This window comes from Mauremys mutica, chromosome 6, assembly GCF_020497125.1.
Source record: "Mauremys mutica isolate MM-2020 ecotype Southern chromosome 6, ASM2049712v1, whole genome shotgun sequence".
Classification (NCBI taxonomy): Eukaryota; Metazoa; Chordata; order Testudines; family Geoemydidae; genus Mauremys; species Mauremys mutica.
The window spans coordinates 63,938,027-63,964,997 of record NC_059077.1 but is presented as its reverse complement, the minus strand read 5'-3'; the positions used below and the strand labels follow the sequence as shown (position 1 = coordinate 63,964,997).

At 40.6% G+C, this 26,971-nt stretch overlaps 2 long non-coding RNA genes across 3 annotated transcripts in view; one reads left to right on the top strand and one right to left on the bottom strand.

Annotated features, from left to right (window-relative positions):
• Window positions 1-26,971, top strand: part of LOC123373120 — a 364,402-nt gene that overhangs the window by 204,886 nt on the left and 132,545 nt on the right. For both annotated transcript variants that reach the window (XR_006580568.1, XR_006580569.1), the window contains one exon: window positions 22,112-22,248. This is a non-coding gene — a long non-coding RNA (uncharacterized LOC123373120). The remainder of the gene's footprint in view (window positions 1-22,111; window positions 22,249-26,971) is intronic.
• On the bottom strand, window positions 21,654-26,094 carry LOC123373121. The gene is made up of 3 exons (XR_006580570.1): window positions 26,011-26,094; window positions 24,662-24,733; window positions 21,654-21,770 (listed from the first exon to the last, which is right to left on the bottom strand). It is a non-coding gene; the product is annotated as an uncharacterized LOC123373121 (long non-coding RNA).

The following is a 26,971-nucleotide window of genomic DNA, read 5'->3' as shown; positions in this document are numbered from 1 at the left end:
TCTTATGTCCCCTTTTGGTATGTCTTCCATTCTCTATTGGAACTCCTTGGTATTCTATTGGTTGAGTAGTGATTGATTATATTTATAGAGGTAGATTGTGAATTCAGTGATACAGAGCACCTCAAGAAACTTTCATTTCAGTAAAATCATTACTTTGGGCTCGGTTTCCCTCAATGCTTCTTTTCCTCCCCACCTAAAGTTAGCACAGATACTGTGAATTATGAAGGAAAAAATATTAACTTAATGTTTATAGTTAGTTTGACTTAGATTATTTTCATTAATCCACAAGAAATGAAGTTCATTCTTGTTTAAATTTACTTCAAAGTTGTAATGTTGGTTAATGCTATTTTTGCATGCATATTTTCCTTCAGTTTTACTGTGTAATTAATGATTTTTGTTAAAGAAATGTACAATTTAAGCCTTTAAATATTCAACAACCTCATCCTGTTGTGTCTACGACAAAAGATACAGTAATGATTTATTTTTGAAACAAAGGGGAACAAAATCAAAAAGTTTATTACTATACAGTTCAGACTTCTTTCTTTCTTTCTTTCTTTCTTTCTTTCTTTCTTTCTTTCTTTCTTTCTTTCTTTCTTCACGCCATTTACAATAAAAATGTAATTTTTGGGTTTATAAATGGTTTGTATTGAGAACCATGTAGAAAACAAGCGCACCACAATGATTTTCTTCCCAAAACAAAAGAGAGGAAATTCTTCCTTGTCTCTTTTATAATGCATGCACATACCCCTCTCTCTTATGGTCGCTTTTTGTTAATGAAAGTTGTATTGTATTGTATTTTTGTTTTAATTGTTTTAATTAAGATGTTTTGGATCAAAGTGTGCTCCACTGTATATACAAAATGCTGAACTATGGAGCACACTTTGATCCAAAACCCAGTGTTCAATGGGTGTCAGTATGGACCATATATTAGTGTCTAGTACTCACTTTTTCATTCGCTGAAAAAGATAAAAGTAATGACTCTTATAGTTGCTTTCTTTTAGTTTGCTTACTTTTCCCATAGTGACATCATCTAAACTTTCCATCCTTTTTTCTTCATATGCCAACCAGATGGACATGTCACTCAAATGCAGTTTGTTCTAGTGGCATATAAAGGGCCTCTTGTATTTGCCACTGCTAAGTGCAATATTGAGAGCCTGATGGCATCAGGTTGTATGATTTGGGGGGAAACAAGGAGGGAAAGGAGCATGGAAGGAGGCTCTCCCCACCCCTTATATGCACCATGTAAAGGTCTGTCTCTGAGTTGAGTTAATGTAGGGACTGCTCTCTCTGTGTGGCCCCGAGGGTGCATCCTGTTCCATAAGAAGTAGGGAGGCAACAAAGGGCCATAGCCCTGTTCTCCCTCACACTGGCCCGCAGAGCAGACAGGTTGCACTGGGGAAACAATTCTCCTGTGCATCAGGAGAGTCAGGGTGGGGTTGTTTTTCTTGGGGGAAAATTGTACAATAAAGACTTGTGCTCAAAGTCCACAGTCTGGACCTGCATGTTGAGTAGTACACACTTGAGTGCTATTTCACAACACATTTATTGGCAGTAATACTTACCTGGATTGGTTACCTAGTACTGTTGGTATCAAAAACTGTGAACAGGCTGCTTCCAAAGTTTTCTGAAAATAGGGGCAGCACCACTGCTGCATTCTAGTCTGCCATAAAAGAAATGTCCCTCTTATCTTTATTTAAACCTTGTTAACCTTCTTAATTTAATCATTAGCTTTTACTGAGAAAGAACCAAATATGCTCATTAGTTGTGTGGAAAGACAGAGTAGAATCAATTTATACATTAAATTAAAGGGTAGAGCCTCTAGATATTCTGCCTAACGATAAAGCAGTAACCTCTTAAGTGCGTAGTCCTATTGATAGAGAACAGCAATTCCCCTAACAAGGACATTCTTTAAACAGATGTTCATTTAGGAAGGCGTCATTGTTTTATGGAGCAATGTTTAGCCCTGCATACAGCAAATAACCTCACCAAGTAGTGTATAAAAATAGTAGTGATAAAATTATATACATTTGAAAGGAGAATTCACCATTTCTTTTTAAACCTTTGCTATGGTCTTTCCCGAATTTGCATAATAGCAATGAGAAACTGGCTCTGAACCTATTAGCTGGCTCTGAGGACTGCTAGAATCACTGAAGGTGGAGATGGAGTTGGGGTTTTCAGGTCAGTAGTGGGAAAGGTGGAAGGCTGTGGAACTTGTGGAAAGAGAAATGTGTGTTTGGGAGCCAAATCACTGTTCCTTATGATGAAGTTTGCAGGGCTCTGCAATAGAGCCCTCCATTTTTGGGGCTCAGTTCTTGGGCAGTGGTGTTAAATGTTGAAATGGCAAGACACCTTAAAAGTAAAAACCATTGTGTATACTGATGCACTGCAGGTATTGTTCAATGCCACAATACAGCAAATCACTTAGTCATGTGTTTAGCTTTAAGCATGTGAGTAGTTCCATGGGGTCAATAGGACTATTTATGTGTGTAAAATTAAACTCGTATTTAAGTACTTTGCTGGATAAAGGTCTTAGTGAACAGATGTTGTACTGTATGTGCAACATTTAAAGTCCATGTCTTGCCCCTAGGTACATGTAACAGATTTAAATGATTCTTTCTTCTTTTAAAATGGCAAATGTTGAAGAGTAATGTAGTTTTTATGGATTCATTGATTTATAAGTTATTATTCTATTGTCTTGTCAGCATTGTATTTTAGATGAGCACTTTTATTTATTTATTTATTTATTTATTACAGTTAACAAGATATAACTACAGAGATCTTAGGTGTTAAACATACCTAAACATTGCTGTCATCTTATCAAAGGCTTAATGAGGGAGAATGTCGTTGTCACTTATACCTTAATTGTACTAAAGAGGCATTTTTTGTTTTTGACTTCAAAGAACTAATTCCTTTCCTTCTTCAGTGTATATTCCATCTTTTCTCTGTCCGGACATTGAACATACTGCGCTGCATAGTTACGTCGCTCTCATTCCTGGCATTATATTTTTCAGTCATGTTTCTTTTTCTGTTTTTTCTACATGTAGGTTGTAATCTTCAGCTTTATTCCATGCATCTCTTCCCCAAATGAAACATTCTATAACTTCATGAGAATAAAATAATGTTTCAGAAAGAAATGGGGAAATTGATTTTAACCATAGAACTCTCTCGTGCCTGCTGCATATAAGGGGTTGACATATTAAGGCTGACAAATGTTAACACAAAGACAGCAGTGGAACATTATTTTGGGTGTTAAGTTACATTTCAGTGAGAGCTTTCCCCCCTCCCTGATTGAATGCATCTTGAGTTTGCAAGAAGAAAGGACAAAGGGACAAAAACATGTAGGAGGCTCCAAGTCTGACTTCCCTATTTCCCTGCCTCGCTGTGGCCACTCATCAGAATTTCATGTGGCGTCTCAAAAGTCATATGGAGTTCACAAAATCAAATTACCTCTCAAATTACCCTCTTGCCCATCTTAATGCTTTTCTCTCTCTTCAGAAAATTGTCCTCTAAAACCACACCACTCGCCTGATCAAGTTTCCCATTGTCACACCTGTCTGCAAAAAGAAATGCATTAGGGATGTATCCCTTCATCCATTTATACAAATTAGCATAATGAATGCTTCAAGTATATTCTGAATGACAGGCCTTTTGGCAAAGCCAAGTGATAGGATTTTCATTGGCCAATCAGAGTTTGCTTTGTTGTCCATCTGGTCAGTTGTAGGATGTAATTTGGTTTTCTTTAATAAACTGGACTTGTCTTCCCTTTCCCGTTGTGAATCTCAATGTAGAGCAACAGCCCAGCTGTCACTTAGGGCAATTCCCTCTTCTCTCATCCAGACAGAGTGCAATATCATTCTGTTACTCTTTATTGAAAAACAAGGTTGTTTTCTGGAATAATTATAAGTGGAAGAGCTTATCGGGACTATTATCTTTAACAAATCTGTGTTTAATGGCAACACTGGTCATTTATTTGAATAATTTGTGTTGTTTTCAGGATTGGGAGACAACTAACAAGAGATTCCATGTAGCTATCATTACCACAAAGCACCAGCCTGTTTTTCTATATTCCTTCTATTTTCAAATATACATAGAATCCTTGTGTTTCAATTAATGCCTTGCTTTCTTCCCTGATACATGTTCAAGATGAGAATAATGGACATCAGCAACAGTTTCAATTTTTCCTCCTTTCTCTTTACAATTAAACATCCCTTTTGGTTCCTTTTACCCTAAAATAAAGTGTTTAGTACTAATGGGGGAAAGAACTGCATTTATTCTCTGACTGCATAATATCCATTACTACCTTCTTGTATACATTTCTAGTGCACATCTTTTAAATCAAATTTAAGCTCTGTGTGAGCTGGTGCAGTCTTCATCTTACTTTGAACAGGGTATAAATACAACATATGGGATGAAATCCTGGCTCAAGTGAAGTCAATACTAGAATACAGAAGGAGTTTGCCTGGGAGTTCGCCTGGAGAGAGCTCTTAGAAGGAAGAGACCATGGATGCTGAGCAATCTGCCGTTGTGACCTGCACAGGATGCGCCATGTTTGTCTTCCTTCCACAGGATAGAAGCGACTTTGTCTGTACAAAGTGCAAGCTGATCTCCATCTTAGAAGAGAAGATTCAAGGTCTGGAGAAACGAATAACAACCCTGCATTCCATAAAAGAAAATGAGGATTTCCTGGATAGACGTCAGGATCAGCTGCAGCGGGCACAATGTTCTGAAGATTCAGAGCAGGCTACGCAGCGGGGACAGAAGGCCAGCGAGGATAAGTGGCGGCATGTGACTTACAGAAGGGGAAAGAGTACCAGAAACATCCACGTACCAGAAACACAGATACAGGTGAGCAACCGTTTTCATGTTCTCTCCACAGGTACTAGTGCAGAGAGTGGAGTGGATGATACACCTGAGGGAACAGAGCAGAAGGAGACTCCACTGATTGGAAGGCATGAGATGCGCCGTCCTAGGGATGGGGGTTCCACGACCACCACTCCCAAGAGGAGGAGGAGGAGGGTGGTGGTGGTCGGGGACTCTCTCCTCAGGGGGACTGAGTCATCTATCTGCCGTCCTGACCGGGAAAACCGAGAGGTGTGCTGCTTGCCAGGGGCTAGGATTCATGATGTGACGGAGAGACTGCCGAGACTCATCAAGCCCTCGGATCGCTACCCCTTCCTGCTTCTCCATGTGGGCACCAATGATACTGCCAAGAATGACCTTGAGCGTATCACTGCAGACTACGTGGCTCTGGGAAGAAGGATAAAGGAGTTTGAGGCGCAAGTGGTGTTCTCGTCTATCCTCCCTGTGGCAGGAAAAGGCCAGGGTAGAGACCGTCGAATTGTGGAAATCAACAAATGGCTACGCAGATGGTGTCGGAGAGAAGGGTTTGGATTCTTTGACAATGGGATGGTCTTCCAAGAAGAAGGATTGCTAGGCAGAGATGGGCTCCACCTCACGAAGAGAGGGAAGAGCATCTTTGCAAGCAGGCTGGCTAACCTAGTGAGGAGGGCTTTAAACTAGGTTCACCGGGGGAAGGAGACCAAAGCCCCGAGGTAAGTGGGGAAGTGGGATACCGGGAGGAAGCACAAGCAGGAGACTGCAAGAGGGGAGGACTCCTGTCTCAGACCGAGAAAGCGGGACAATCAGCGAGTTATCTTAAGTGCCTATACACAAATGCAAGAAGCCTGGGGAACAAGCAGGGAGAACTAGAAGTCCTGGCACAGTCAGGGAATTATGATGTAATTGGAATAACAGAGACTTGGTGGGATAACTCACATGATTGGAGTACTGTCATGGATGGATATAAACTGTTCAGGAAGGACAGGCAGGGCAGAAAAGGTGGGGGAGTTGCGTTGTACGTAAGAGAGCAGTATGACTGCTCAGAGCTCCAGTATGAAACTACAGAAAAACCTGATTGTCTCTGGATTAAATTTAGAAGTATGAACAACAAGGGTAATGTCGTGGTGGGAGTCTGCTACAGACCACCGGACCAGGGGGATGAGGTGGACGAGGCTTTCTTCCAGAAACTAACAGAAGTTGCTAGATCACAGGCCCTGGTTCTCATGGGTGACTTTAATCACCCCGATATCTGCTGGGAGAGCAATACAGCAGTGCACAGACAATCTAGGAAGTTTCTGGAAAGTGTAGGGGACAATTTCCTGGTGCAAGTGCTGGAGGAACCAACTAGGGGAAAAGCTCTTCTTGACCTGCTGCTCACAAACAGGGAAGAAATAGTAGAGGAAGCAATAGTGGATGGGAACCTGGGAGGCAGTGACCATGAGATGGTCGAGTTCAGGATCCTGACACAAGGAAAAAGGGAAAGCAGTAGAACAGAGACCCTGGACTTCAGAAAAGCAGACTTCGACTCCCTCCGGGAACTGATGGGCAAGGTCCCCTGGGAGAATAACATGACGGGGAAAGGAGTCGAGGAAAGCTGGCTGTATTTCAAAGAAACCTTATTGAGGTTGCAGGAACAAACCATCCCGATGTGTAGGAAGAAAAGTAAATATGGCAGGCGACCAGCTTGGCTTAACAGTGAAATCCTTGCTCGTCTTAAACACAAAAGAACAGCTTACAAGAAGTGGAAGATTGGACAAATAACCAGGGAGGAGTATAAAAGTATTGTTCAGGCATGCAGGTGTGAAATCAGGAAGGCCAAATCACACTTGGAGTTGCAGCTAGCCGGAGATGTTAGGAGTAACAAGAAGGGTTTCTTTAGGTATGTTAGCAACAGGAAGAAAGTCAAGGAAAGTGTGGGCCCCTTGCTGAATGAGGGAGGGAACCTAGTGACAGAGGACGTGGAGAAAGCTAGTGTACTCAATGCTTTTTTTGCCTCTGTCTTCACAGACAAGGTCAGCTCCCAGACAGCTGCACTCTGCAGCACGGTATGGGGAGGAGGTGACCAGCTCTCTGTGGAGAAAGAAGTAGTTCGGGGCTATTTAGGAAAGCTGGACGAGCACAAGTCCATGGGGCCGGATGCGCTGCATCCGAGGGTGCTAAAGGAGTTGGCCGATGAGATTGCAGAGCCATTGGCCATTATCTTTGAAAAATCATGGCGATCGGGGGAGGTCCCGGATGACTGGAAAAAAGCTAATGTAGTGCCCATCTTTAAAAAAGGGAAGAAGGAAGATCCAGGGAACTACAGGCCAGTCAGTCTCACCTCAGTCCCTGGAAAAATCATGGAACAGGTCCTCAAGGAATCAATCCTGAACCACTTAAAGGAGGGGAAAGTGATCAGGAACAGTCAGCATGGATTCACCAAGGGCAAGTCATGCCTGACTAACCTAATTGCCTTCTATGACGAGATAACCGGCTCTGTGGATGAGGGGAAAGCAGTGGATGTACTATTTCTGGACTTTAGCAAAGCTTTTGATACAGTCTCCCACAGTATTCTTGCCAGCAAGTTAAAGAAGTATGGGCTGGATGAATGGACGGTAAGGTGGATAGAAAACTGGCTAGATGGTCGGGCTCAACGGGTAGTGATCAATGGTTCCATGTCTAGTTGGCAGCCGGTATCAAGTGGAGTGCCCCAGGGGTCGGTGCTGGGGCCGGTTTTATTCAATATCTTCATTAACGATCTGGAGGATGGTGTGGACTGCACCCTTAGCAAGTTTGCAGATGACACTAAACTGGGAGGAATACGCTGAGGGTAGGGCTAGGATACAGAGGGACCTAGACAAATTAGAGGATTGGGCCAAAAGAAATATGATGAGGTTCAACAAGGACAAGTGCAGAGTCCTGCACTTAGAACGGAAGAATCCCATGCACTGCTACAGACTAGGGACCGAATGGCTGGGCAGCAGTTCTGCAGAAAAGGACCTAGGGGCTAATGGCATTTTGGGTTGTATAAGTAGGGGCATTTCCAGCAGATCGAGGGATGTGATCATTCCCCTCTACTCAGCACTGGTGAGGCCTCATTTGGAGTACTGTGTCCAGTTTTGGGTCCCACACTACAAGAAGGATGTGGATAAATTGGAGAGAGTCCAGCGGAGGGCAACAAAAATGATTAGGGGGCTGGAGCACATGACTTATGAGGAGAGGCTGAGGGAACTGGGATTGTTTAGTCTGCAGAAGAGAAGAATGAGGGGGGATTTGATAGCTGCTTTCAACTACCTGAAAGGGGGTTCCAAAGAGGATGGATCTAGACTGTTCTCAGTGGTAGAAGATGACAGAACAAGGAGTAATGGTCTCAAGTTGCAGAGAGGGAGGTTTAGGCTGGATATTAGGAAAAACTTTTTCACTAGTAGGGTGGTGAAGAACTGGAATGGGTTACCTAGGGAGGTAGTGGAATCTCCTTCCTTAGAGGTTTTTAAGGTCAGGCTTGACAAAGCCCTGGCTGGGATGATTTAGTTGGGTTTGGTCCTGCTTTGAGCAGGGGGTTGGACTAGATGACCTCCTGAGGTCCCTTCCAACCCTGAGATTCTATGATTCTATGAATTTCCATTGATTTCAGTGGAGTCAGGATTTCACTCATATTGTCCAGACTTATGCCCATCCTGCACTTTGGCTTTGTTGTATCTTAAATAATAACTTCAGCCTCAACTTTCTCTCCACAGTTGTTCCAAGTGTTTTATCCTTTAGGATTTTTTTTGTCTCAGACCCCAGTTTCCCTACTACTCCTGTAAGAGTTTCCAATTCCTTTTAAATCTTGGTGGGTAATAACTGACTCTTTGTGCAAGTAACTGTGAGCAGTAATTTACATTGCTCTTTTCATGTAGAATGACAACAGCTGATAACAGGATATTCAGTGGAGTAGGCCCTGGATCTCTACGAAGGATCATAAAATCTGCCAACCTGTTATAGGCTATTTTTATATCACAGGAATAAAAGGTGTTCTCTGTAAAAATCTTACTGCTTCCTGATACAGCATATACTAGGCCACATTTATCCTTCCATTGACTTCATGGGGGGTACACCAGGAAAAAATGAGTTCCTGCATGTGTGGGTCTATACATGTACAAGTCCCAGGGCTAGGGGACATAGAGGCATGGAGCTACCTGCTTCCTCTATTGGGTTTTGCAGTATAGTTATAGCTGTGTTGGTCTCAGGATATTAGAGAGACAAGGTGGGTGAAGTAATACCTTTTATTGGACCAACTTCTGCTGGTGAGAGAGAGAAGCTTTTGAGCCATACAGAACTCTTCCTCAGGTCTGGAAAAGGTACTCCTGTGGTCACAGCAAAATGCAAAGAGAGCAGATTGTTTAGCGTAAGGAGTTAGCACATTATGTTCTAACTCTATCTTGAATGGTCCCTTACAATATGTGCTAACTCCTTACATTAAACAATCTGTTCCATCTTGCATTTTACTTAGAGTCTGGGAATACCTTTCCCGGACCTAAAGAAGAGCAATGTGTGGCACAAAAGTTTCTCTCTCTCATCAGCAGAAGTTGGCCCAATAAAAGATACCGTATTACCTCATCCACCTTGTCTATCCTCTATTAGGGAGAAGAGGAAAAGCAAGCTCTGGTTAGCTTCTTTTACATGAATTATAACACTGTTTATCTGTCATTCCACCTAAGTTGTGTTGGTTTAGTTGGAATTTGTTTGTTTTGATGTGTTAATGTGATACATTATTATCATTAACCATGAAAGGGCATGGGAATTACAGAGGATATGCTCTGGATTAGGGGTCATCTTGAATTTACAGGTAAAGGACTTTGGTTGGGTAATGAAGGATGGCCTCAAGCAAGAAGAAAGGAAGGGCTCTTTCCTATCCTAGGGAGTAGTGACTATGACAGAGGGTTCTGTTTTGTGCTGGGTTGCCCACCTGGACATTCTGTGCTTTGTGTGGAGGAATCTGTAGGAGTAGACCATGCAGATCAGTGGCAGCAGAAGCAGATCTGACTCTACACTGAGGACTGGCCAGATGGATTGCAGAAAACAGATGACTCCACAGCAAGCCCCAACTGAACCAGTGTCAGAACAGAGCTGACTTTACAGGAAGGCCCAAAGGATTAGTGGCTGTGTCAATGCTGAGTTTACATCACAGTTGCCTGGCCCATCTGGTGGAAGCAGAGCTGAAATCACATAACTGAACCTGGTAGCTGCACATTGGAGCAGGACCTAGTGGAGCAATTATCTTTGGAGTCTACCAGACAAGAAGAGGAGAGCCACCCCCAGATGCCCTTGGCTACCAGTGAGACCAACCTATAATAATAATAATAATAATTGGAGATATACCAATCTCCTAGAACTGGAAGGGACCTTGAAAGGTCATCGAGTCCAGCCCCCTGCCTTCACTAGCAGGACCAAGTACTTGTGAGTGGGGTTTTAGTTGGGTGGGGTTTGTGGTGAGACAGAGTTCTGGACTCCAAAAGTTGGACTTTTATTATTTAGGACAGGGGAGTTAACCAAACTCCTGATGCATTGATTTGTGTTGCTCAGTTTCTTAGATGCAAACATGTATATTGGGTTTTTGTGGCTCTTTTGACTCTTTTCCCCCAAATAAAAAGATACTTGTGTTCCGTGTCCCCAAAGGAGTTGAGTACTTGTGAGCAGAGAGAAACTGCTGGTAGAGGAAACAACAGAAGTTATAGTTAATTTCCCAAAGCCTGAAGTAGGAGTATGGTGCTCTCTCAGGGCTCAAGTCATAGTTTAATTTATTTTAGAAAAGGACCCTTGACAGATTGAAGCTGGCCCTTGCTGCTGGCTTGGCACCTGACAAAAGGATTACACATGTTAATGTAATATTTTAAGTAACAATTTAGAGAGTGTGTAGTTAAATTAGATCAAATTTTCTGGCAGCAAAATCAGAGGGGCAGCAGGCATACTACAGGATAGAATCAAACTGTAAATTAGCTGGGAGATATTAGGAGATTGGGCTGCATGCACAAAGATGAGGTTCATGCTGAGACATATAAAGTCATACATCTAGGGAAAGGGACCAAATAGTACAGACATAAGCTGGGTAACAACTACCTGTAAAGCGTAGAATGGAAGAAAAACATACAGGAACTAGTAAATTGCAAACCATGTATGGTGTGACAAAAGAGTCATAAAACCCAAAGCTATTACCCTAAAAATATGGTGAGAGGGTTGGGAATGTGTAAAATTAGAGAAGTAAAAGAACTGCACTGCGTGTTCTTGTTACAATATCATTTGGAATGTTGTACAGTTTTGTTCCCATCGTTTAGTAAAAAGAATTGTTATTTATAGTAGGAAACAGGGAGTTGGGATATAGGTTCTACTCCTAACTGTTCTATAAACTAGTTTTTTGACCTGTGCCAATAATTGTTTGCAGGTACAAAAATACCAGGAAGGAAATTGCACCCACACATTTTTGTGTCTACATGTTGTGGGATGGAAAAAAAAGGAATTGACTTTAAAAAATCTAGCCAGTCATCTCACAATGCTTCAGTTTCCCAATCTTCAAAATGGAAACAACAGTTGTGGTTATCCAGTTTCATGTATTGTCTGTATTCCATTCTTACCATCTGGCAAAACTTGGAATAGCTATTGGAGATTCTCAGAGAGGTGTTACATTTTATTGCAGAGTACTGACGGGGGGGGGGGGGGTGAATGTAACATACAGTGTTTATGCAAATCAAACATCCACACCAATCAGTGATGGGAACAGCTTTCCTAGAAACAAATTGTGCAGTAATACATCTGTAACTCTAAAACATCTCTGCACTCTGACTGGCTGAAACTATCCCATGCTGAGGCACTGACCTTGCAAGCTGCTCTATGTAAGCAGGCCACTCACCCCAAATGTTGCCCCATTAACTTCAGTGGGGAGCTCTGTGAGTGCAGGACCCTGCCCACATACATCAGCTTGTAGGATGAAGGCTGTGATAGCATCACAATAACATCATATTCATTATGGAGAAGCATTAAAAATACTAACATCTGTTAACCCACTGTGTGGTGTAATGTCAGCACATGTATGTTAGTACATTTAGAAAAAAAATGATTGTTAATAATGGCAATAATAATTGCACTTAATTATGTACTTTGTTCATTCAAATATCTTTCTACATGGCTCTGCTTATTAATACACAAAATATGCAGCACTTCACGCTGTTTAAGCCACAGAAACCGAGTGGTGCAGAATGAGCTATTGCCTAGCCATTCTTTTTCTGTGTAAATGTAATTTATTAGCACCTGTTAAATGCAGCAGTAACTGCAAATTACTTCACCAGCACTGACCTATAGAAACTCCTGTTGTTTCTACAAAGCACTGCTGGCACTGGCAGTAAGATTAGAAAGTTAAGGATGTACAGAAGAAAAATTGTAACATGGCAGAGCCTATAAAGGCCAGAAAACAAATGAGTTGAATGAATGCAGAGCTGATACCTTTCTTCTTTTAGAAATGTTGATAGATCTGAGGATTGAGTGTTTAAAAGGGAGCTCCCCTCCCTACTGTCCTTTCCTAATATGTTTCATACATATACATTAGTTTAGTATCTTTGCATTTTAACATATCTGGGGGGAGGGATAGCTCAGTGGTTTGAAGTATCAGAGGGGTAGCCGTGTTAGTCTGCATCTGTAAAAGCAGCAAAGAATCCTGTGGCACCTTATAGACTAACAGACGTTTTGTAGCATGAACTTTCATGGGTGAATACCCACTTTGTTGGAGTGGTTTGAGCATTGGCCTGCTAAATCCAGGGTTGTGAGTTCAATCCTTGAGGAGGCCATTTAGGGAACTGGGGTAAAATTCTGTCTGGAGATTATTCCTGCTTTGAGCAGGGGGTTGAACTAGATGACCTCCTGTAGTATCTAGGAACCCTAATTACACAGTACTATATCATCCTTTTAGTGATGCTTAGGGGAAAACAGGCTTTCAAGGAGTCTTCTCTTTTTGTCCCTCTCCTGCAAAAAGGGCAGGAACTATCAGACTCCTTATGCTTCCTGGGACACAGAGACTAGTTCTCCAGGGGCCATCTTCAAAAGAAAATGGCCAAGGAGGTGAGGTATGTATTGCACCCTTTCTTCATTGGCAGAACTGGCTGGGCATGAATAGAGGAGCATGTTGCACCCTCTTAGACTAGTGTAGTGTGTGAGCTCCCTTTTCTGTGCATACCCATAGAAAGGACTGCCTAGGAACCCAAGTGTAGGCCTATATGTAAATATCAACCTGTCCTTTGATTTAATTGCATCATGGAACAAGGGGATTGTGATACCCATCTGAACTCTTTGCTGAAGCACTGGATTTGGTAAGTTGTGGTTAACTTGGTAGTTAACTTGTTGACATGAATTTTTCTTTAGCCTAATATAGCATGAAGTTTGTCTATTAAGAGCTGGAGTCCCAAATATTGCAGGGCAGTTTTGGCTGGTTTATTCCAGTAACGAGAGCAGATACTTTAAAAACCTTGAAAGATTTGTGGCTAAATTCTCTTCATCCCAAGTGGCTGATATCTTCATGGCTACTCTATTCTTCCTACATTTATGCAACCCCCCTGCAATTTCTAATATAGGTTCTGTGCATATTATAAGAGTTGAATAACCGTGAAGAGATGTTTCATATGGATCAGGGAAATAAACTAACTCCTAATATGTAGTTTATCAGTATCTTTTCCTTCTTGCATTGGGAATTACAGGATACATAAGTCATCGTTACTCATATTAAGTTGGATATATGCCTTATATACTGATGTGCTGAAGTGATGGAGGGTTTTTTATTCATGGGTTATTTGTGATGGACAGGAAGCACGATCCAAAATATCTCCAAAAGAACAAAGGGATGACATTTTGGCATACAGAAATATGCTGAAAACATGCTACCTGATATCTGCAGTGAAATTCACATGCCTCTTGGGAATGCCAAAACTTTTCAGCAGGTTAAGCTGTCATTTAACTAGTCATCATACCATGTTCCTTTCCAGGTAACCACCAGAAGCATAGATACTTCATAGGCAGTCCACTAAATTATCTGCAGATTCACTGAGTTGGTGCACATCCTTAAATCCTTCTGATGGCAACTATAGCCTTTGAAACAAAATTTAAATGTGTTTTTAGAAAAAGGACAAAAGTGCTCACAATCCATACCTGAAAATTGGGTTGTATATTTGCTTCTCACTAGTTACTTGCATCTTTGTAAGGTAGGTGACAGAAGGTGAAATTGACCAAGAAAGCTAATAGTTTTCTGCCTTCTTCAGTTAGCCGGGGAGAGAGAATTCACTGGATCCAGTAAACAGTATTTGTAAGTTGTATCTGGTAGCTGTGCGAATTTGTATTCTCTTCAAAACATCAACTACATGGAAAAATGAGACACATCCAAGATTTGAGAATCAATGTGTATTATTGACAGGTTCTGTGGTTTAAGCCTGCACAAAGTGGATGATACTGTAGTAGAGTGGAGAAATGGTAAGGATAAAAAATAAAAGCCTAGGCAGTCTTGTGTAACTACATTCAATTATTTTTCTCTTTTTCTATTCTTATTAAACAATGCGAGTAAACTGTGGTGTATCCTTTAAATCTTCTGGCCTGTGCTGAAACATTCTATTCTTCTGTTCTCCATGAAATGGTTTGCTTATTCTGTTTCTGTAGCTCATCTATGGGTCCGTTTTTTGTGTGCAATGTTGTCTATGCACTACAGGTGACACTGCTCCTTCCTGGAACAAATAGTAGGGGTTTCCTTGCCACTCAGAGACACATCTAGAAATGGGAAACGTAGAGATGGGTCAGATGCTGCAAAACCATACTAATTTTTTCTTAAATATGAAATCATCTATAAGTTTATTTAGATATTTGTATCTCACCGACCATTAATGTATACCAGGCAACTTTAGATACAGACAAGAAAGTCCCATCACTACATTTATCCTGTTCACTTATTATAACTGCACTTTAAGCACTGACTCTAATATCAAAGACCTATTAAACAGATGCAACTTACATTAGATCTTAAAGGCTGACAAATTTGCATTCTGTTTTAACAGAGAAATAAATGGATTTCTGCTTCATGAGCCTTCCCCAGTACAATGCCCTGACACCTGCCCCTGGAAGTTTTGCCTTTAGAATAACAGATCAAGAACATTCCAACTCTGTAATTGCCATGAAGTGACATAGAGGAAGAGCCAGTCAATGAAGTAGCCAGGTTCCCAGCAATTCAGGGCTTCCTAAATGATAACCAACACATTGAATTGTGCCAGAAGCTAATCAGGAGTTAGTGAAGAGCATGTAGTGGTTATTTGCTCAGTTTAAAAGCTGGGTGGCTCCATTTACTAAATGGAGCTTCAAAATGTTTTCAGTTGTGCAGTATGTAAAAGGATACCACCTGGGAGCTCAGCAGCAATGATGGCTCTAATGAGACTCCATGACTGGGAACCATTGAGACAAAAAGCACACTTAATCCTTTCAGTTCCTAATGGTTTTCCCTTCCCATTACTTCCATCTTTTTTAGATTAGGTTTATGCAAGATGGATTACTCTAGGAATTTATCTTGGCTAGGCAAGTTTTCTATATAACCTGTCTTGTTGGTTCTTGCAGACTATTTTGCACCAAGGACTCTCAGAATGTTCTGGGATAAATTTGAATGAAGTTCATTCCTATTTGCCATGCAATGCTCTCCACAGTTGACATGCACTGTTGTACATTTAATTCCCATCTCACCATGTTAACTACTGATCTCTCAAATGATGACATTTTACATTTTGATATAAGCAATAGTCAAACATGCATTTTTCTATCATCTTCACCTTTTTATATACCACTCATAAAATAAAACACACAAGAAATTGCATGTTGTTGCAAATTTTCTTGGTCAAAATAATTTTGCTTAAATTTATTTTCTCTTCTTTCCTATCTCATTTATACTAATCATTTCAAATGATAAACAGTTAAAGCTCTACACAAGGAAAGAATTAATCCTCTGAGATATTTGTTGCTATCCCATATGTTCAAGATAAAAAGGAGTTTACATTTTAAAAGAAGAAAGTTTTAAATGGAATAAAGATTTGGGAAAGTAATTCGGAAATGAGAAAGATTCACAAGCTAATAAAATACACAGTAGGATTTGTGTCCAGAGCCCAGACACTGGCATGCCTATGTAAGAGTTCTAACTAGACCATTCTGAGTAAAGACGTACAAATAAATACTCAAAAATCCCATTTTGCTTCAGCATTCCATGCAAGAACTAGTAGCCAGATCCTCAGCTGTTGTAAATCAACATATCTCATTTTAAATCTATGAAGTTATGTTGAATTAAACAACTCTGGGTGTGGCCACATATTTTTAACACTAAAGCAGGATTTACTCACCACAGGTTTCCAGACCATGGTCAGTATAATTAATCAACATGGTACAATAATATAAGAATGGTTGTACTGGATCAGACAAATGGTCCATCTAGCCTTCCAACAGTGGCTGGTGCCAGAGGCTTCAGAGGGAATGAACAGAACAGGTTAACTATTGGGTGATCCCTGTTGTCCAGTCTCAGCTTTGGGCAGTGAGAGGTTTACGGACACTCAGAGCATGTGGTTGCAACCCTGACCCTTTTAGCTAATAGCCATTGATGGACCTGTCCTCCATAAACTTTTTTGAACCCAGTTATATACAACATCCCAGGGCAATGACTTACAGAAGTTAACTGTACATCATGTGAAGAACTACTTCCTTTTCTATTTTTTAAACCTGCTGCTGAATATGCCTTGGTGATTTAGGTAAATCTGTGTATGGCTAAATGAACACCCACAATTTTGCTGTGCACAAAGTTACTATATATTTTTCACTTTAATGATTTTAGAATGACCAAACCAATTTAAATTTAAAATTATGCTTGGAGGGAGGCGTAGGGTCTGATCCAAAGCTATCTGAGTCAATGAGAGTCTTTGGTTCTTTGTCTCAGGCCTATAAAGATTCCGACTTTTGAAAGTTGTGTGCTCTCAATTGTGTGCCTGAAGTGTGTGTGTCGTTCAAGGTCACCAGAATCTTTGTAGAAGTGTGTGGGGCGGGGGGGAGGGAGGGAGTGCGGAAGAAGCAAAGGCAAAGTGCCCCTCCTGCTCCACAGCTGGCTGCCCTCACGCTGAGCCAGCTGCCCTCTCTTCTGATGCTACTCAGCCCCTGCTAGGTGAAAGATGTAATTGCAGTGCCCCCCCCCCGAATCTATTATTCTGAGGGGGAGGGGCAGGGAAATCTGCAGGAGGCATGAATTCTGCACTTCTGTTTCTTCAAGAGTGTGTGGGAAGCATGGCATGGCTGCTCCCGCCCCCTGCTTCCAGTGCCAGTGGTGCAGTTCCCGTGATATCATACACAAATTGGGCATTGTCCACTTAGATACAGAGCTGTTTGACCATGTAATTGAGGCAGTAGCATGCCCATGTTAGTCAGGCTTTTGCAGATGTGCCTTTTTAAAGTCAAGTCTAGTATGTCAGGGTACATCTGTCATGAACCTTTGAAAATATGACTTTAAAATGGAAATGTAACAGAACCTCCCTTCCCCTGCCTCCCCACCCCCATAAGATGAGTTAGTACAAGAAGGCCCTGCTGCCATGGAGAGTGTGGTGTGATTTCCTGAATAGCTGACCCCAGCTGTATTTTTTTAAACAGTTTTGGCCCAACTCATCTTTGGTATGACATGATTGAAATGACTGGAAACACTAGAGATGAAGTTTAATGCAATGTAAGTTTAATAGTCAATAGGCACATAACAAATGCTTTTCTGGGGCAGCTCTACTCAGATTAGTCACTTCAATTGCTAAATCCTCAGTCTGCTACCATGACCTCTTAGGAGCTTTTAGCCCCGTTTCTTTCCTATGGTGTCTACTGCTGTCCATGGGAGAGGCAGAGCCAGATTCTGATCTGTTTACAACATTGTCGATGAGATCAGCATCTGTCCCACAGTCATATATTCTGAAAATGCAGCATCTGATAGTTGGAAGTGATAGTGGGAAAGACTTTATGGACTTTTATTTCTTTGTGATTTCACAACTGAATGATCTGGATTGGAAACATTTTCAGTAAAAATGAGGAACTGCTATTACTTAACAGGATGCGTCTTCTACCATGGACCACTGTAGAGACAGAGAGAACACAATATCTAAATTACCATAAACTAAGGCATACACATAAGCATTCCTAAATTGTGGATTCAAGCCTTCACTCCTTGTTTAACCAAAATCCGTATTTAACTCTGTGTCTCAGACCCTATAATTAGAGCAGGCTGGAAGACAAAAATCTCTTCCCATGAAAAATTCTACATTTTTGATTAATATTTTTTTGTCCCCAACTGGTATGAAATGCCAAAACACATTGTTTTTCCATGGGAAGAAATCTCAAGAACAAAAATCATTTAAGCAGAATCAAAACTGAATTTTTCCACGTCCCAGCTGCCTGCCTGGAAGCACCTTCTCCCTCCCACTCTCTGTCTCCAAAACTGGGAGGCTGGCAGGAAGGCTGAATGGCCATGCATTCTGCCTCTCCTTCCACAGATCTGGGAGGGTTGCATGGGAGGCAGAGGTTCAAAGTGCTTAGTATTGGCAGCCCTCTGGGAAAGCTTTTGTCAATTTCAATGACAGACGGTGACATTGACAAGAGTCTTCCAGGTGAGTGTCTGCGGAGCTGCGATTTTGATGTCCTGGTGGAAAATCAATTTTTGGGGGCAAATCTGAGATGTTCTCACAGAAAATTTTACTTTTGTGAAAAGGGATATTTTTTGTCAGAAAATTGTTCGGATGAAATTTTTTCAACCAGTTCTACCTTTAATACTGCAGTTTAGGGCCTGATACTGGCAGGTAGCTATGGATTAGTAGGACCATTGCCAGCAGATCAAGGGAAGTGATTATTCCCCTCTATTCAGTACTGTGAGGCCAAATCTGGAGTATTGTGTCCAATTTTGGGCCCCCCACTACAGAAAGGATGTGGACAAATTGGAGAGAGTCCAGCAGAGGGCAATGAAAATGACTGGGGGCTGAGGCACATGATTTATGAGGAGAAGCTGAGGGAAATAGGCTTGTTTAGTCTGCAGAAGAGAAGGGGGGAAGAGGGTTTGATAGCAGCCTTCAACTACCTGAAGGGGTGTTCTAAAGAGGATGGATCTAGGCTGTTCTCAGTGGTAGCAGATGACAGAACAAGGAGTAATGGTCTCAAGTTGCAGTGGGGGAGGTCTAGTTTGGATATTAGGAAACACTATTTCACTAGGAGAAGGTGAAACACTGGAATGGGTTACCCAGGGAGGCAGTGGAATCTCCATCCTTAGAGGTTTTTAAGGCCTGGCTTGACAAAGCCCTGGCTGGGATGATTTAGTTGGTGTTGGTCCTGCTTTGAGTAGCGGGTTGAACTAGATGACCTGCTGAGGTCTTTTCAACCCTAATCTTCTATGATTCTATGGTTCCCCTATTGTGTAGGAAGTCTCCATGTGGCATAAGCTATTTTAGCCATCTCTAGGCTACCTACCCATTGGTATACTATGAGAAAAGTATTTGGTGGACTTACATTGTAAATGATAAATTGTTAAAATCCATAATGCTAATAGCATATATCAAAAATGGATAATGTAAAGCTTATTTGGAAGATAACTACTTCTCACCTCTCTGAGTTTATTTATTTATTTTTTAAATAAATCAAAGCTAAGTCCAGACACCTGCCTTTTCTTAGTTAAGCTCATGGCCTAATTTGAAATAGCATGTGGTTTACTTTAGATGGCTATATTTTTCTTTGCTCTGTAATTTACACACACACACACACACACAGCAGGTGTTATTAGTAGAGTTAAAATGTTCTAGCAGTTTCTGGGCTAACAGATATCATTTTATAAATGTGAGATTTGTCATACTGCTAAAGTAATGGAAAAAAGAGTCATGAAGCTTTTCCTTTGTAAGATCTTGTGACATCTTGCAAGTAATAATTCCTATTAATAAGTTATATAATGTTTCTCAACATGTGTTCTGGCCTGCAACTATTATGTCAATAAACACAGCTAATCAGTTTAATGTGCTTTAGGCAGAGGCAGGCAGTGCATACAAATCTGCAGATAAAAAGGAAGGAAGCTATTTTTTTCTCCTTTCTTGTGGGTTTTGTGTGGGTATCCATGTAAGGACTCTCATTCTCAAAGCTGTGTGATGTTCCCTTTTTTATTCTGGGGAGTTTTGCAAAAACATCTTCTTCATTCCATGGAATTTCACATACCCTAAAATTTATCTTGATTGAAAATTTCACTGAACTGGCTAATTTTGCATCAAGAATAATGCAAGAATATGGATTTTTGCATAGCTTAATGTGTGAGAGAGATTTGTTTCTTATATTTATGCTCAAAATTTGTTTATGCTCAAAATCTAACCTATTTTCACTAGAACATGGGAATATTCTTAATAAAAATATTAATAGACTTTATTGACTTTTTCTGAGAAAATTGATTCATTTTGAGTTCATAATGGAAAGTTGAAAAACTTCAGTTTTGAGTAGTTTTGCCTTACATTGTTTCACACATTGCTGTTCTTTACACTATCATGAAAGTTTGTCCTCAGGTTTCCTCCTCTTATTCATTTATTTTCCTCTTTGCATTCTAATCTCACACAAATACACATACATTTGGCTTCCACTTTAGTGCTACCCAAAATGTGCAATATGACTGCACTGTCTGGAGAACAGGAATATTGATGTGCCCTCAAAATAGGCCCCCTCTTGCACTTGGCAGCATAAGAGACTGACCACAAATCACTAGGTTAACTGTTGCTTGATGGTACTGGGCCATTTGATCATTTTAAGATGTTATTAGTTTTAATTTGTAAATCATACTCTATTTCTTCATCCCTTAAATTAAACGTAGCATGCTCAAGGTAAAATCTGCAGACACATGAGGAATGGAATCTGACAAACTCTGCTGAGATTTCTCTTTTATAGAACAAAACAAGGAGACCTGCAGTGTGTTGGTTTCCTGAACTATTCAACTGGATAGATTTGGTCTTAGTCTAGATGTTGGAGAGGAAACTGTAGTATGTACTTTTAAGTGTGTAAGATTAAAAACAATAATTTAATAGTGTGTGTGTTGACAGACTGTAGATCAAATTCTAATCCCTCTGTTGATTTTAAGCAAATTTCGTTAGCTTTGATAGTCTGTAGAGTTATATAGAATCAGAGAAATTAGAAATGGAAAAGACCAATTAAATCATCTAATGTGTCCCTCTGGGGGTCAGTAAAGGATTATTCTCTATAGTGTATAATAATCATGTTATCCAATTATACAATACTTAAGAATGGCCAGTCAATTTAGATCCCTTGATTAGCTGAGTGTTCTATTCACTGTATTCTTCCCCTTTGCTCTCCATTTTTTTTAATAGTGATCAGGGACCCATTTTAAAATAAAAAAGATGACAAAAAATAATGTTCCTTTTCTTAACTCCCAAGACTACAGTGTAGGCTTGCATGAAGTACTGCAACAGTTAAGAGTTAAGCACAAATGTATAATCACTTCTTTAGTGGAGCCTGATTCCCTAGTCCTTAAATCAGTAAGTATTTTCTTTCCTTAATAATGTCATTGGAAGTTTTGCCTGAATAAAGAAAAATGAGATCATGCCTTCGGTATTTACATTTATTTCTAGAATGAGTTCTCACTGCTATATGTAATCACTAATCTCTTTATAATGTAACTTTAAAAACAGTACTGCAAATCTAGGTAATATCTACTGTATGGAACTTCAGGAGAGCTTTCACTCTTGGCAACTGATATTGTACCTGCTTCTGAGAGCTTTAATCTGTGTATTCACCTTTTTATCTGTCTGGCTGCTTGTGAAAAGATTAGTCCATATAATCTTTTGCATTCCGTGCATCTTGTATGTAGTTAGTAGTAGAATATCTGGCAGTCTGACAGGTATTAGGCACGTTGATGATTGCGGCTGAATGAAAAAGAGTTAGATTTAATTTTGTTTTGGGAAATAGTCTGAAGGTGATCATGGGTAGTATTCAAATTGGGAATGAAGATTTGAGTATGTTTTGACTCTTTTTATGGATTCTGAGGAGTGTGGAAGATGATTTTGTGTCTGTGAAGTACACAGTTATTAATAATTTAAAGGTATGGGACAGATTCAAACTTGTGCTGTGGTTATATTGTGGCAGTCTACTAGCATACAACAGCCACAAAACTGGCCTATTTAGCTAGCCAAGGATTCTCTAGCATGGGGGGATTCCAATGTGGTATAGACATGACATAGTGTTTTTTCTTCCACCTCCCTTCCAGGCCCTGGACAGTAGTGACTGAAGAAAGGCATTCTGATTGGGAATCCCTGGCTGCACTAATGACCACTCAGAGGCCCTGACCAGCTGGCCCAATTTAAAGCAGCCCTGAGAATTGGCCAGCTGAACATCTGGGGTGAGGTAAGAAAACAGTGAGTTAAACCCAGTTTTACACCCTCTTTCTCAAGCGATACCAGGCCCAGAAGGGCAGATTCTGGGGATTTTCCCCATCTTCTAGGGATTTCCCTTTAGATATGCAATGATAATCAGAAGTATTCCACACTGGAGAAAAGGTGGAGTTCCAACCTCCTTCTCCCCAAACATATTAATTTCAAAAGATTTTCAAAATAGCAAAAGTGCAATTAATTATTCCTGAAAACAGCTGTACTTTGTCCTTTGGCTAGTTCCTTCTGGATGGCTGAATTTGGGAAGAAGAGAATTGCATCAACAAGGGATAGATGAATTCACTGCTGTACTATCTTTGTTTTCTTGCTATAGAAAAGTGGCAAAAGTAGAATGCTCCTATTCTATTGATTACACTCTGAGCATGAAGATGTGATCAGTTTTTCATGGGGAATAATAGTGTCTCTCTATACCCATATTTACTTTCTTCATATCCCTGATGGCTAAAATCCTGACATGCCTGCACGTCCTTCATATTTTCTTCTCTAATTAGGAATAAATTGGTGTATATTCCTTGGCTACTGTAGCTGAATTTGTTAGTATATTTTTAAGTGGGCCCATAATCTGTAGGATTAAGATGTCAAGCACATTCACAAATGCTCCTTTGCTGGTTGACAGTTACATTGTCAGTAAAATTACTGTTTGCCATTGCTATCCAGAATGAGTGGCAAGGGTCAGTTTAAAGAGTGGAATTTTAACTGCATGAGTGGTAAAATAATTATTTCCTCAAAGGCTCATTATATTCTCATCATACCATTCATTTTTCATAAATTATGTAAATTTCATATTGACACGTTAGATATGTATCTGTATCAGGCACATTTCCGTTATATATTTAGATACAAGAAGATACAGTAGAGTATGCTAATTATATTCACATATTCTATAGATGATGATCTTTCTCCTGCAGTAGCTCTTTACCTATTATACTACAATGATCTGAAAGTACTAAATATGATTCAAGATCTGATGAAATTGAATTTAGTAATAAAATGCATTAACTGTCCTGATTAGAACGCTGTTAATCTCTATCCAACCCAGAAGGAATGTCTCTAAAGTACAAATAACAACCTTTGACTACTGGTGACAGATGAATATTATAAAAAGGAGGTTTTTGTTTTCTTGGAGTACAGGGTAAATTCAGTGATCTGTGTTTTTGCATAAACCATTTTAGAACTACACTACTGCTAATGTCTAATACAAATCCAAATTACTAATGAAAGAAAAAAAAATAAAAAATAGGAAATCCCACAGAATTCATGCAAAGAAGGAATATTTATATACAACAGTGTTGCTTCTGTTTAAGCCACTCAGCTTGATTACCCTGTAAAATATTAGTTAGGCTACATTGTAAGAACTGAGGCTGTTTTGCTAATTAAGAGCTTTCATTAGTAAGATATGTTCAGCTGTAGCTTACAGATATATCTTAGTTTAATGGAAATACTCTATTGCTTAATGTCAAGTGATCCTGAAATTGCTTTTGTAGAGAGTCTGGTATCTATATCAAACTTTTAAAAGCTGTTTTTGTTTAATTATGAAATACTACTGATGGGGAAAACAAAATGCCTCTTTGGCTTTAAGGGAAAAGCAACGTTTCCTTAGCTTTTTTGCCATAAACACCTAAAACATTGTGTATAATATTAGTAAATAAATAATTAAAGCTGAAATGGAAGCTGAGCATCACATAAGAAGTATGAAGCCTCGTATTTGCCATATGCAACTTTAAGTATTATAGAAGAAAATGAAAGAGTCAATAATGGACAGGGAACAGAATAAAAATCAGATACTATCCTAAAGAATGGAAATTGTTTGTGGATAGGAAGGAGATACTGGAATATAGGAGGGACAGAAATCCACATATAGTGTCAATCATATTTCAAAATGCAGGAGGCATTTGCCTTCCTTCACTTGAAGTAAAGACTTTTAAAGGCTTCTCCCCTCCCCAGATACTTCTTTCCATAAAATTTAGGAAAATTAGCTAAAATTCTGATGGGGAAAACAAAATGGATTTTGGAGGTGAAATGAATGGAAAGGTAGTAAAAATCATGACTGGAATTTTACATGGGAAACTCCTAAATTCTGCATGCCAGTTACATTGGCTAGTTCATGTATCACTCTGTCCAGTCTCTGGTATCCACACTGGTAAGTTTAAAAAATATATTTTGCTTTGAATATTATGGCTTATAAATTATGAAATCTTCAAAATGCCTGTTTTCTGAATGAATAGGAATATTTGCTGCAAGGTATTAGTGATGAGAAATTCCAGTTCATATATAATAAGAACCAACCCTTACTTCCACTTGAACCTTTTTAAAGTTAAAAAAAATCCAAATAATTCTTCCCTCCATATCCCATTATTTAACATTTTTACCTAGCTGGATACTTCGAGGTCCTAGCTGCCAGTGAAGGTGTGAGGAAGACTATATTTGCATTGCTTCCAGTCCTAATAGAAACAGGAAGTAAATAAAGATTTGTGAGAGACCTCCACTTTCCCATGACTTCCAGCTTAATCCACAGACTCAAATAAATATACTGTTCAAATAAGTAGCTTTTTGAGTGCAGTGTTGCCATGTCTGATGATTTTCTGAAAGGCCCAGCTCCTTGAGTCAGTGGGTCCTATGAGAAGCACAGGTTTGTTTTTTTTCCCCCTAAGAAGGACATTTTTAGTTCTCGTAATTGTGGAAGAAAACTTGAAAATGTAGACTTAAAGGCTTGGCTCAAACACTAAAATAAAACACCAAATAAAAAGAACCCCATATTTATTACTTTTAATATTTCATAAATTTGAGGGGGGCTGATTCTGAACCTAGTAAGGTTTTCTCATCACTTAAGGAAATATAAAACTGGATTAATGTACAATGTAACCCCAATCCTCCCTAGCACATGTGCCACTGTAATGATGGAGAATGTTTTCTATAACAGAACCCTGGGAAAAGTTCTAGCAATTGGTATTCAGAGCCATATCATCTCAGCTTTTCCTCCATTGTGGAAAAATTGTGGAAAATGGGATGTCTTTAGTTGAAGGATATTGAATAGAGGGGGTATCATCATTAACCACTGAAATAATTTTCCAAAAATTGTTGTGGATTCTCCATCTCTGGCAATTTTAAAATCAAGGTGGACTTTTTTTTTCTTTTCAAATGCTCTACTTCAAACAGGAATTATTTTGAGGACGTTCTATAGCTTCTATTATATAGGAGCTCAGAATAGAAGATCATACTGCCTGACCTAAGAAACTTGAAATGTAACTCATCTGCATTCTCTTCCATACGTTTATCTCCCCTCCCTACTCCCTTACTGAAACTCTCTTGAAGGGAACTTTTTCAACAACTGCTTTGAGGACACAGGTTATTTAGGAGCTGTGTTGCCATGAATATGAGAGGAGAATAGGACATAGTGAAGAAGTACGGGGCCTCTGTGTGAAGGTGTTCTGAAATATGCAGGATTTGCCCATGTAACTCAGGACATCTGCAGGTTTGGGGAATACTCTTGTGTCCATTCCACAGGGGGTAAGCCACACCTTCATCATTCTCTTTATAGAATGATACCCAAGAAACTCTGGAAGTTAAAATATGGGAGTTTCTGTGAATTTTAACTGTAACATGGAAGATTTGGCCTTGACTGTCCTATCTTTTATAAAACCAGACATGAAATAGAAAATAAGCATAAAAGGATAGACATTCAACATTAAAGTAACAGCCATAATACAGTAAATTGTACCTTTTGAAGTGATTGATGGTGAGCCACACCACTTACTATCTGCTTGTCTATTTCATAGCCACTTCTTTTGAAACAAGAATTTTCTACCAACAGTTCATATGTGAGGGAAGAGATCATGAAGAGAAGCTACAAAAACATTATTTCCTTAAAAGTCAAGTGATTAAACCTTAATTTTCAACTTTGGAAAATAGGAAGAGATGTTGTTGGGAAATATTTATTTCAGAAAACCAAGGTGTAAGTTGCGTCGCCTGGCTTACCACCGCTAGGGGCGATGGTGAGCTACTCTTTCTCTGGCCGGCTTGAGCCCCGCCCGGACTCGGAGAATCAGTGGCAGGGGGAACACCGGTGAACGTCTGCGGCGCGCCCCTCACGCAGGGGAGCGCCGGCAAGAGTCTGTAGCGCCCCTCAAGCAGGGGAGCGCCGGCAAGAGTCTGTAGCGCCCCTCAAGCAGGGGAGCGCCGGCAAGAGTCTGTAGCACGCCCCTCACGCAGGGGAGCACCGGTAGGAGTCTGTAGTGCGCCCTCAGGCAGGGGGGCGCCGGCAAGAGTCTGTAGCGCCCCTCAAGCAGGGGAGCGCTGGCAAGAGTCTGTAGCGCCCCTCAAGCAGGGGAGCGCCGGCAAGAGTCTGTAGCGCGCCCCTCACGCAGGGGAGCGCCGGTAGGAGTCTGTAGCGCCCCTCAGGCAGGGGAGCGCCGCCAGGAGTCTGTAGCGCGCCCCTCAGTCAGGGGAGCGCCGCCAGGAGTCTGTAGCGCGCCCCTCAAGCAGGGGAGCGCCGGCAAGAGTCTGTAGCGCGCCCCTCAAGCAGGGGAGCGCCGGCAAGAGTCTGTAGCGCGCCCCTCAGTCAGGGGAGCGCCGCCAGGAGTCTGTAGCGCGCCCCTCAGTCAGGGGAGCGCCGGCAAGAATCTGTATCGCGCCCCTCAAGCAGGGGAGCGCCGGCAAGAGCCTGTAGCGCTGTCGGGACC